The sequence below is a fragment of the Eubalaena glacialis genome, chromosome 18, assembly GCF_028564815.1.
Source record: "Eubalaena glacialis isolate mEubGla1 chromosome 18, mEubGla1.1.hap2.+ XY, whole genome shotgun sequence".
Classification (NCBI taxonomy): domain Eukaryota; kingdom Metazoa; phylum Chordata; class Mammalia; order Artiodactyla; family Balaenidae; genus Eubalaena; species Eubalaena glacialis.
Window position 1 is genome coordinate 69,887,181 of NC_083733.1, and position 12,556 is coordinate 69,899,736.

General features: G+C 39.1%; 2 pseudogenes; both read left to right on the plus strand.

Annotated features, from left to right (window-relative positions):
- Positions 1-97: 97 nt before the first annotated feature.
- Positions 98-769, plus strand: LOC133077947 (ATP synthase subunit a-like; annotated as a pseudogene).
- Positions 770-3,708: 2,939 nt separating this feature from the next.
- On the plus strand, positions 3,709-5,619 carry LOC133077815 (NADH-ubiquinone oxidoreductase chain 5-like; annotated as a pseudogene).
- Positions 5,620-12,556: the final 6,937 nt, after the last annotated feature.

The window sequence follows — 12,556 nt, forward strand, 5'->3', positions numbered from 1 at the left end:
TTATATTTCAACTAAAAATCTCAAAACACATCTACTACCCCAACCCAAAATCAGCACTCACTAAAGTGCAAAAACAACCTGCCCCTTGAGAAACAGTATGAACGAAAATCTATTTGCCCCTTTCGTAACCCCAATAATAGGCCTCCCTGTAGTCGTTCTAATTATATTCCCAAGTATTTTATTTCCAACATCAAAAGGACTAATTAATAATTGCATAATTCCCCTTCAATGACTAATTCAACTCACATCAAAACAAATAATAGGTATCCATAATCATAAAGGACAAACCTGATCACTAATACTAATATCACTCGTTCTAGTTATTGGCTCAACCAATCTCCTCGGACTATTACCCCACTCATTTACCCCCACCACACAGCTCTCAATGAATGTGGGAATGGCCATCCCTCTATGAGCCGGTGCCATCATTACAGGTTTCCGTAATAAAACAAAAGCATCCCTAGCCCACTTCTTACCACAAGGCACACCCACCCTCCTTATCCCTATGCTAGAAATTATCGAAACTATCAGCCTATTCATACAACCAGTAGCACTGGCTGTACGACTAACAGCCAATATTACAGCAGGCCACTTACTAATACATCTAATCTAAGAGACAACCCTAGTGCTAATAAGCACCAGCACATTCACGGCTCTCATTACATTTATCATTCTCGCCCTACTCCCCATCCTCGAATTCACTGTTGCTATAATTCAAGCCTATGTATTCACCCTCTTAGTAAGCTTATACCTGCATGGCAACACATAGTGACCCACCAAACCCACACGTATCACATAGTAAATCCTAGTCCTTGACCCCTCACAGGAGCTCTTTCAGCACTTCTCATACGATTCCACTTCAACTCAATAGTTCTACTAATACTGGGCCTACTAACTAATATTCTAACAATATATCAATGATGACGAGACGTCATTCGAGAAAGCACTTTCCAAGGCCACCACACACCAACCATCCAAAAGGGACTTTGAGACGGAATAATCTTATTTATCGTATCAGAAGTCCTATTTTTTACCAGCTTTTTTTGAGCCTTCTACTACTCAAGCCTCGCCCCTACCCCTGAATTAGGCGGGTGCTGGCCACCCCTTAGGCATTCACCCCTTAAACCCCCTAGAAGTACCACTCCTCAACACTTCTGTGCTATTGGCCTCTGGCGTATCCATTACCTGAGCCCATCACAGCCGTATAGAAGGAAATCGTAAGCACATACTTCAAGCCCTTCTTATTACAATCGCCTTCGGTGTTTATTTTACACTCCTACAAGCATCAGAGTATTACGAAGCCCCATTTACGATCTCAGATTGAGTCTACGGATCAACTTTCTTCATAGCCACAGGATTCCACGGACTACATGTAATTATTGGGTCTACTTTCCTTATTGTTTCCTAGGCCAATTAAAATTCCACTTCACATCCAACCACCACTTCGGCTTCGAAGCTGCTGCTTGATACTGACGTTTTGTAGATGTTGTATGACTCTTTATGTGTCCATCTACTGATGAGGCTCATTAATTAGTACACCTGACTTCCAATCAGCTAGTTTAGGTACACCCCGAAAAAGAACAATAAACCTAATACTGAGCCTATTAACAAACACAATACTAGCCTCATTACTCGTACTTATCGCCTTCTGACTTCCTCAACTAAACACGCAGAAAAAACAAGCCCCTACGAATGCAGATTTGACCCTATAGGATCCGCCCGCCTACCCTTTTCCATAAAATTTTTCCTAGTAGCGATCACCTTCCTCCTTTTCGACCTAGACAACCTAAAAACAATACTTACCATAGCCCTACTTTTAATCTCATTATTAGCAGTTAGCCTGGCCTACGAATGAACTCAAAGGGGATTGGAATGAGCTGAATATGGTATTTAGTTTAAAATAAAACAAGTGATTTCTACTCATTAGATTATGGTTAAACTCATAATTACCAAGTGTCCTTAGTACATATAAATATTATCATAGCTTTCACTATATCCCTCATAGGGTCACTAATATATCGGTCCCACCTAATATCCTCACTACTATGCCTAGAGAGCATGATATTGTCACTATTCATCCTAGCAGCCCTGACAACCTTAAACTCACATTTCACCTTAGCCAGCATAATACCAATCATCTTACTGGTATTCGCGGCCTGCGAAGCAGCCCTCGGATTAGCCTTATTAGTAATAGTATCAAACACATATGGAACCGATTACATACAAAACCTCAATCTTCTCCAATGCTAAAATTTATCATCCCCACAATCATACTAATACCCCTAACTCGGCTATCAAAAAGTAGTATAATCTGAATTAACTCCACAACCCACAGCCTACTAATTAGTCTCACAAGCCTACTTCTTCTTAACCAATTCAATGACAATAGCCTCAACTTCTCATTAACATTCTTCTCTGACTCCCTCTCCCCACCATTACTAATCCTAACAATATGACTCCTTCCCCTAATACTAATAGCCAGCCAATCTTACCTACTCAAAGAGCCACTAATCCGAAAAAAGCTATACATCACAATACTAATCATGTTACAAACATTCCTAATCATAACATTCACCGCCACAGAACTATTTTACATTATATTTGAAGCCACACTAGTTCCTACCCTCATTATCATTACCTGTTGAGGTAACCAAACAGAGCAACTTAATGCAGGACTCTATTTTTTATTCTACACACTAGTTGGGTCACTCCCGTTACTAGTGGCACTAACATATATACAAAACATCATAGGCTCTCTAAATTTCCTAGTACTTCAATATTGAGCTCAACCACTATTCAACTCCTGATCCAACGTCTTTATATGATTGGCCTGCATGATAGCCTTTATAGTAAAAATACCCCTCTACGGCCTCCACCTTTGACTACCCAAATCACACGTAGAAGCTCCTATCGCAGGCTCTATGGTCCTTGCAGCCATACTACTAAAACTCAGGGGCTATGGCATGCTATGAATCACATCAATACTCAACCCCCTAACAGAGTTCATAGTATACCCTTTCCTTATGCTTTCCTTATGGGGAATAATCATAACCAGTTCTATTTGTCTATGTCAAACAGACCTAAAATCACTCATTGCCTACTCCTCAGTCAGCCACATGGCACTTGTTATTGCAGCTATCCTCATTCAAACCCCTTGAAGCTACATAGGGGCTACTGCCCTAATAATCACCCACGGCCTCACATCGTCTATATTATTTTGCCTAGCAAACTCAAATTACGAACGAATCCACAGCCGAACTATAATCCTAGCCCGAGGCCTACAAATTCTCCTCCCACTAATAGCCACTTGATGATTACTAGCAAGCCTGACAAACCTGGCCCTACCCCCTACTATTAACCTAATTGGAGAACTGTTCATAGTTATATCAACTTTCTCATGATCAAACCTCACTATTATCCTAATAGGAACCAATATTGTAATTACATCCCTATACTCTATGTATATACTAATCACAACACAACGTGGCAAATGTACGCACCACATCAGTAATATTACACCCTCCTTCACACAAGAAAACGCCCTTATCCTACCACTTCTACTCCTGTCACTAAATCCTAAAATCATCTTGGGCCCCCTATACTGTAAATATAGTTTTAAAAAACCACTAGATTGTGAATCTAGCAACAGAAGACTAAAACTTCTTACTTACCGAGAAAGTACTGCAAAAACTGCTAATTCATGCCCCCATGCCTAATAGTATGGCTTTTTCAAACTTTTAAAGGATGGTAGTTATCCATTGGGCTTAGGAACCAAAAAACTGGTGCAACTCCAAATAAAAGTAATAAACCTGTTCTCTTCTTTTGCCCTAATCACATTACTAGTACTAATTATTCCAATCATGATAACTAGCACAAACGCCTACAAAAGTGATAAATACCCATATGTAAAAAGTACCGTCTCATGTGCTTTCGTTACCAGTCTAATCCCAACAATAATATTCCTTCATACAGGCCAAGAAATAATCATTTCAAACTGACACTGAATCACTGTCCAAACCCTTAAATTGACACTCAGATTCAAAATAGATTATTTCTCAATTATGTTCACACCAGTGGCATTGTCTATCACACGATCCATCATAGAGTTCTCAATATGATACATACATTCAGATCCTTATATCAACCAATTCTTCAAATACCTACTCCTCTTCCTCATTACTATACAAATTCTTGTTACAGCCAACAACCTCTTCCAACCTTTTATGGGGTGAGAGGGGGTAGGAATCATATCTTTCCTACTCATCGGGTGATGATATGGAAGAACAGACGCAAACACAGCTGCTCTCCAAGCAGTCTTACATAACCACATCAGAGATATCGGATTCATTATATCAATAGCATGATTTCTGTCCAACTCAAATGCATGAGACCTACAACAGATTTTTATACTCGACCTAAACTCTCTAAACCTCCCCCTCACAGGACTCATACTAGCCACAGCCGGAAAATCAGCCCAATTTGGACTTCACCCCTGACTCCCTTCAGCAATAGATGGTCCTACCGCAGTATCAGCCTTACTCCACTCAAGCACAATGGTCATAGCAGGAATTTTCCTACTTATCCGATTTTACCCTTTAACAGAAAACAACAAACTCATTTAAACAATAACATTATGCCTAGGAGCTCTTACCACCCTATTCACAGCTATATGCACTCTCATCCAAAACGACATTTAAAAAAATTATCGCTTTCTCTACCTCAAGCCAATTAGGTCTGATGATGGTAACAATCGGTATCAACCAACCCCATCGAGCATTCTTACATATTTGCACACATGCTTTCTTTAAAGCCATACTATTCATGTGCTCTGGATCCATTATCCACAACCTAAACAACGAGCAAGACATTCGAAAAATAGGAGGCCTATTCAAAACCTTGCCCTTCATTGCAACAGCCCTTATCACTGGGTGTCTGGCACTGACAGGAATGCCTTTTCTCACTGGTTTTTACTCTAAAGACCTAATCATCGAAACCGCCACCACGTCTTATACCAACGCCTGAGCCCTATTAATAACTCTAATCGCTACCTCCCTCACAGCCATCTATAGCACTCGCATCATCTTCTTCACACTACTGGCACAACCCGCTTCTCTCCCTCAGCTCCTATCAATGAAAACAATCCCCTCCTAGTTAATTCTATCAAACACCTACTAATCGGAAGTATCTTTGCTGGATTCATCATCTCCAACAACATTCCCCCAACAACCATCCCCCTAATAACCATACCTTTGCACTTAAAACTAACTGCCCTCATAGTAACAGCTCGGGTTTTGTACTAGCATTCGAAACCAACCTTAACACACAAAACTCAAAATATACTTACCCTCAAACTCCGTTAAATTCTCTACTCTCCTAGGATATTTCCCTACCATCATACACGGCCTACCTCCCCATCTAAACCTATTAATGAGCCAAAAATTAGCAACCTCCCTCCTAGACTTAATCTGACTAGAAACTATCTTACCAAAGACTACAGCCTTCATTCAACTAAAATCCTCCACACTAATCTCAAACCAAAAAGACCTTATTAAACTATACTTTCTATCATTTCTCATCACCATCACCCTTAGTATACTCTTATTTAATTACCCCGCGTAATCTCCATAATAACCACAACACCAATAAATAATGACCAACCAGTAACAATCACCAACCAAGTACCATAACTATATAATGCCGCAATCCCCATAGCCTTCTCACTAAAAAACCCAGAGTCACCAGTATCATAAATAACCTAATCCCCCAACCCATTAAACTTAAACACAATTTCCACATCCTCATCCTTCAAAATACAAAACACCATTAACAATTCTACTATTAACCCTAAAAGAAACGCCCCCAATACAACCTTATTAGAAACCCAAACCTCAGGATATTGTTCAGTGGCTATAGCCGTTGTATAACCAAACACAACTAATATGGGGAATGTTAGTATGTAATGTAATCATTGATATTACATAATACATATATATTATTGATCGTACATAGTACATTAAGTTAAATCAGTTTAAATCAACATGCTTGGAATCCCGTCCATTAGACCACGAGCTTAATCACCAGGCCACGTGAAACCATCAACCCGCTCGGCAGGTGTCCCTCTTCTCCCTCCGGGCCCATAACTTGTGGGGGTTTCTACTGAACTTTATCAGACACCTGGTTCTTACTTCAGGGCCATCTCACCTAAAATCGCCCACTCTTTCCCCTTAAATAAGACATCTCAATGGGTTAATGACTAATCAGCCCATGCTCACATATAACTGCGATTTCATATATTTGGTATTTTTTATTTTTGGGGGGGGAAAGTGCTTAGACTCAGCTATGACCTTAAAAGGTCTTAACACAGTCAAGCAAATTATAGCTGGACCTGGATGTATTTATTAATTGGCAAGAGCAATCTGCGTTGTACAATCAGTTAATGGTCACAGGACATAGCACTTTACTATTCCCCGCCCCGGCTTAAAATATTTATCCATCACAATAAATCAACCTCAATCCCCTCCCTATCATACCAATGAGCTACTTAGATATTCACCACCCATATAGACAGACATCCCCCTAGATTTGCCAGCCATTTTATCAAAAATTTAATACTAAATCTGACATAAGCCACATAATACAACCATACAAACACAACCTATGTGCAACAAGTTAATGTAGCTTAAACATTTCCTAAAGCAAGACACTGAAAATGTCTAGATGGGCTCACTAGCCCCATAAACATAACGGTTTGGTCCCAGTCTTTCTATTAGTTTTTAATAGAATTACACATGCAAGTATCCGCACTCCGGTGAGAATGCCTTCTAAATCACTAAGACTAAAAGGAGCAGGTATCAAGCATGCTACACCAGCAGCTCACAACACCTTGCTTAACCACACCCCCACGGGAGACAGCAGTGATAAAAATTAAGCCATAAACGAAAGTTTGACTAAGCCATATTAATCAGGTTTGGTAAATTTCGTGCCAGCCACCGCGGTCATACGATTGACCCAAATTAATAGAACTACAGCGTAAAGCGTGTTAAAGAACCATACAAGATAAAGTTAAACCTTAATTAAGCTGTAAAAAGCCATAATTAAAATAAAAATAAACTACGAAAGTGACTTTAACATATTCTGATCACACGATAGCTAAGACCCAAACTGGGATTAGATACCCCACTATGCTTAGCCCTAAACCCAAATAATCATAAGAACTAGACTATTCGCCAGAGTACTACTAGCAACAGCCTAAAACTCCAAGGCCTTGGCGGTGCTTCACAGCCCTCTAGAGGAGCCTGCTCTATAACCGATGAACCCGACAAACCTCAGCAGCCCTGGCTACTCCAGTCTATATGCCGCCATCTTCAGCAAACCCTAAAAAGGAGCAAAGGTAAGCACAATTATAACAACTAAAAACGTTAGGTCAAGGTGTGACCTATGGGGTGGGAAGAAATAGGCTACATTTTCTACACCAAGAACACCCTTTATCCTCACGAAAGTTTTTATGAAACCGAAAAACTAAAGGAGGATTTAGTAGTAAATTAAGAATAGAGCGCTTAATTGAATAAGGCCATGAAGCACGCACACACCGCCTGTCACCCTCCTCAAGTGCCATGACAAAGCCACAATTCATTAACACATGCTAAACAATTATACGAGAGGAGATAGGTCATAACAAGGTAAGCATACTGGAAAGTGTGCTTGGATAAAACAAGGCATAGCTTAAATAAAGCACCTAGTTTACACCTAGAAGATTTCATAAGCTATGTATGTCTTGAACTAAACCTAGCCCACACCTTTCCCACCATACTAACACAAGCTATTCAAATAAAACATTCACCAGACATCTAAAGTGTAGGAGGTAGAAATTTAGACACTGATGGCGCTATAGAAATAGTACTGTAAGGGAATGATGAAAGAAATACTAAAAGTAATAAAAAGCAAAGCTTACCCCTTGTACCTTTTGCATAATGACTTAACTAGCAACAACTTAACAAAGAGAACTTAAGCTAAACTACCCGAAACCAGACGAGCTACTTATGAACAGTTACTAGAACAAACTCATCTATGTGGCAAAATAGCGAGAAGATTTATAAGTAGAGGTGACAAGCCTAACAAGCCTGGTGATAGCTGGTTGTCCAGGAAAAGAATTTCAGTTCAACGTTAAATAATACTAAAAACCATAATAAGCTTCCACGTATATTTAAACGTTAGTCTAAAAAGGTACAGCTTTTTAGAAATGGATACAACCTTAACTAGAGAGTAAAAACAAACAACACCATAGTTGGCCTAGAAGCGGCCATCAATTAATAAAGCGTTCAAGCTCAACAACAAAACACATCTCAATTCCAATATTAAGTAAATCAACTTCTAGTCTTATTACTGGACTAATCTATAAGATTATAGAAGCAATAATACTGTTAACATGAGTAACAAGAAATATTTCTCCTTGCACAAGCTTACATCAGCAACTAATAATATACTGATAATTAACAGTAAATAAATACACTCCAACACTAATCTATTTATTAAATACACTGTTAACCCAACACAGGCGTGCACTCAAGGAAAGATTAAAAAAAGTAAAAGGAACTCGGCAAATACAAACCCCGCCTGTTTACCAAAAAATCACCTCTAGCATCACCAGTATTAGAGGCACCGCCTGCTCAGTGACAACCATTAAATGGCCGCGGTATCCTGACTGTGCAAAGGTAGCACAATCATTTGTTCTCTAAATAAGGACTTGTATGAATGGCCACACGAGGGTTTTACTGTCTCTTACTTTTAGTCAGTGAAATTGACCTCCCGGTGAAGAGGCGGGGATAACAAAATAAGACAAGAAGACCTTATGGAGCTTCAATTAATCAACCCAAAAAACCATAATCTCAAACGGCCAAGGAATAACAAAATTTCACATGGGTTGACAATTTCAGTTGGGGTGACCTCGGAGCACAAAAAACCCTCCGAGTGATTAAAGCCTAGACCCACTAGCCAAAGCATAATATCACTTATTGATCCAAAAAATTGATCAACGGAACAAGTTACTCTAGGGATAACAGCACAATCCTATTCTAGAGTTCATAACGACAATAGGGTTTACGACCTCGATATTGGATCAGGACATCCCAATGGCGTAACCGCTATTAAGGGTTCGTTTGTTCAACAATTAAAGTCCTACATGATCTGAGTTCAGACCGGAATAATCCAGGTCGGTTTCTATCTATTACGCATTTCTCCCAGTATGAAAAGACAAGAGAAATAAGGCCCACTTTAAAAAGCGCCTTCAAAACAATTAATGATCTAATCTCAACTTAATAAGCAAGCACAAACTAACCACCCAAGACCAGGGTTTTGTTAGGGTGGCAGAGCCCGGTAATTGCGTAAAACTTAAACCTCTATGCCCAGAGGTTCAAATCCTCTCTCTAACAAAATGTTTATAATTAACATTTTAATGCTCATCATTCCTATTCTCCTAGCCGTGGCATTCCTGACATTAGTAGGACGTAAAATCCTAGGCTATATACAACTCCGAAAATGACCAAACATTGTAGGAACTCACGGCCTACTCCAACCCATTGCCAATGCAATCAAACTATTCACTAAGGAACACCTACGACCAGCTACAACCTCCACCTCCATATTTATCATCGCACCCATCTTAGCCCTAACCCTAGCCCTCAAATATGAATCTCCCTACCCATGCCATACCCCCTCATCAACATAAACCTAGGAGTATTATTCATACTAGCAATATCAAGTCTAGCCGTATACTCTATTCTATGATCTGGCTGGGCCTCCAACTCAAAATACGCATTAATTGGAGCCCTACGAGCAGTAGCACAATCTCATACGAAGCAACACTAGCAATCAATCCTCTTATCAGTACTCGTAATAAATGGATCCTTCACCCTATCAACCCTAACCACAACACAAGAACAACTATGACTAATCTTCCCATCATGACCACTAGCCATAATATGATTTATTTCTACCTTAGCAGAAACCAACCGAGCCCCTTTTGATTTAACAGAAGGAGAATGCGAACTCATGTCTGGCTTCGATGTAGAGTACGCAGCAGGCCCCTTCGCCATGTTTTTCCTAGCAGAATACGCCAACATCATTACAATAAATATATTCACAACAATTCTATTTCTAGGAGCATTCCACAACTCCTACACCCCAGAACTATATACAATTAACTTCACCATTAAAACACTACTACTAACAATATCTTTCCTATGGATTCGAGCATCCTACCCTCAATTTCGGTATGACCAACTAATACACTTACTCTGAAAAAGCTTCCGACCTCTAACACTAGCCCTATGCATATGACATGTATCACTGCGCGTCATAACAGCAAGCATCCCTCCACAAACATAAGAAATATGTCTGCCAAAAGAGTTACTTTGATAGAGTAAATAACAGAGGTTCAAACCCTCTTATTTCTAGAATCATAGGAATTGAACCTACCCTTAAGAATTCAAAGTTCTCCATGCTACCATATTACACTACATTCTACAGTAAGGTCAGCTAAACAAGCTATCGGGCCCATACCCCGAAAATGTTGGTTTATAGCCTTCCCGTACTAATAAATCCCATTATCTTTACCATTATCCAGACAACTGTCATTTTAGGACCTATAATAGTAATTACCAGCTCTCACTGGCTACTAGCCTGAATTGGATTCAAAATAAATATAATAGCCATCATCCCTATTACAATAAAAAACTTTAATCCACGAGCCAGAGAAGCCTCCACTAAATATTTTCTAACACAGGCCACCGCATCCCTACTACTTATAATAGCAGTCATCATTAACCTATTACACTCCGGCCAATGAACCATCGCAAAACTATTCAACCCAACAGCATCAACAATGATAACACCGATAAGATCAGTGCCCGGATATATGCCTTACCTGATGACCTCGTGGAAGTGAAACCCAAGATGGTTACGACAGTGTTTGCATGCTTAATGGGAAAAGGACTGAACAAAATAAAATAATGAAACATTTATTATGATTTTCTGCCACATTAAACACATTGAAGGCCTCACAGTTTACAGAATTCTGAAATGTAGTGGGTATAAAACCAGAGATTATTTGTATGCTCAAAACAGTTGTATGAATCATTAATGAATTTAATATCCTGTTCATACTAGCTAGGATTTGTTGGCCTTTTTGGATAACACAATTAATTTACCAGTCGATACTGATAAGAGTGTGTTCATTTTCAAGATGATATTTTATGGTTATTGTTTCCTGAAAGTCTCATTAAAACAAGACTAATTCATTCTTTTTCATGGCTATGAAAAAGCTAATTCACTCTATTTCATAGCTATAAAACTAGGACTATCCCCTTTTCACTTTTGAGTGCCCGAAGTAACACAAGGCATCCCTTTAACAGCAGGCCTGATCCTACTAACATGACAAAAACCTTCACCCCTATCAATCCTATATCAAATCTCACCATCAATCAATCTAAACCTAATACTAGCTCTATCCATACTTTCCATTCTAATCAGAGGTTGAGGTGGTACATAAATAAAAAATAAAATAGATCTACTGAGACGTGGGTCAAAATATGAATATAAAAAAAGGACATATCATGTTGGCACAGGGCGAGCAAAATAGATCAATGGAAGAGAAGAGAGCAACAAAATAGATCCACACATATACATTCAATAGATTTTCAACAATACTATGAAGGAAAATTTTTTCATTAAACGGTGCTGAAACAACTGGACAACCATAAGAAAAATAAATGCCTTGTCTACTACCTCACACTTACATAAAAATTAATTCAAGGTGGATATTAAGTCTTGATATAAAAGCAAAAACTATAAAACTACCAGAAAACAGGAGAATATGTTTGGAGTTTTGGCAAAACTTTCTTAGGACATTTAAAAAAAAAAAAAACTCACACAAAAAAACTAACCATAAAAGAAAAAATTAATAAAATCAGACCTTGTTAATTATGACCCAGCAATTCCACCCCTAGATATTTTCCCAAGAGAAATAAAAACATGGTTCTACTAAAAGCACTGTATAAAAATGTTCATAGTAGCATTACTCATAAAAGCCCAAAACGAGTGACAACTCAAATATTCATCAACAAGATAATGGATAAATAAATTGTGGTTCATTCAAAAAATGGAATATTACTCAACAGTAAAAAGAAACAACGTAACAATGCATACAATGTCATGGATGAATCTCAAAAATCTTAGGGTAAGCCTTACACAAAAGAAATAATGTATGATTCTCTTTATATGAAGTTCTAGAAGAGGCAAAAGTTCTATGGTGGAAAAAATCTGAACAGTGGTTGCCTTTGTTAAATGGAAAGAGGTGGGCTTCCCTCGTGGCGCAGTGGTTAAGAATCCGCCTGCCAACGCAGGGGACACGGGTTCGAGCCCTGGTCCAGGAAGATCCCACATGCTGCGGAGCAACTAAGCCCGTGCACCACAGCTACTGAGCCCATACACCACAACTACTGAGACAGTGCTCTAGAGCTCGCAAGCCACAACTACTGAGCCCAAGTGCCACAACTACTGA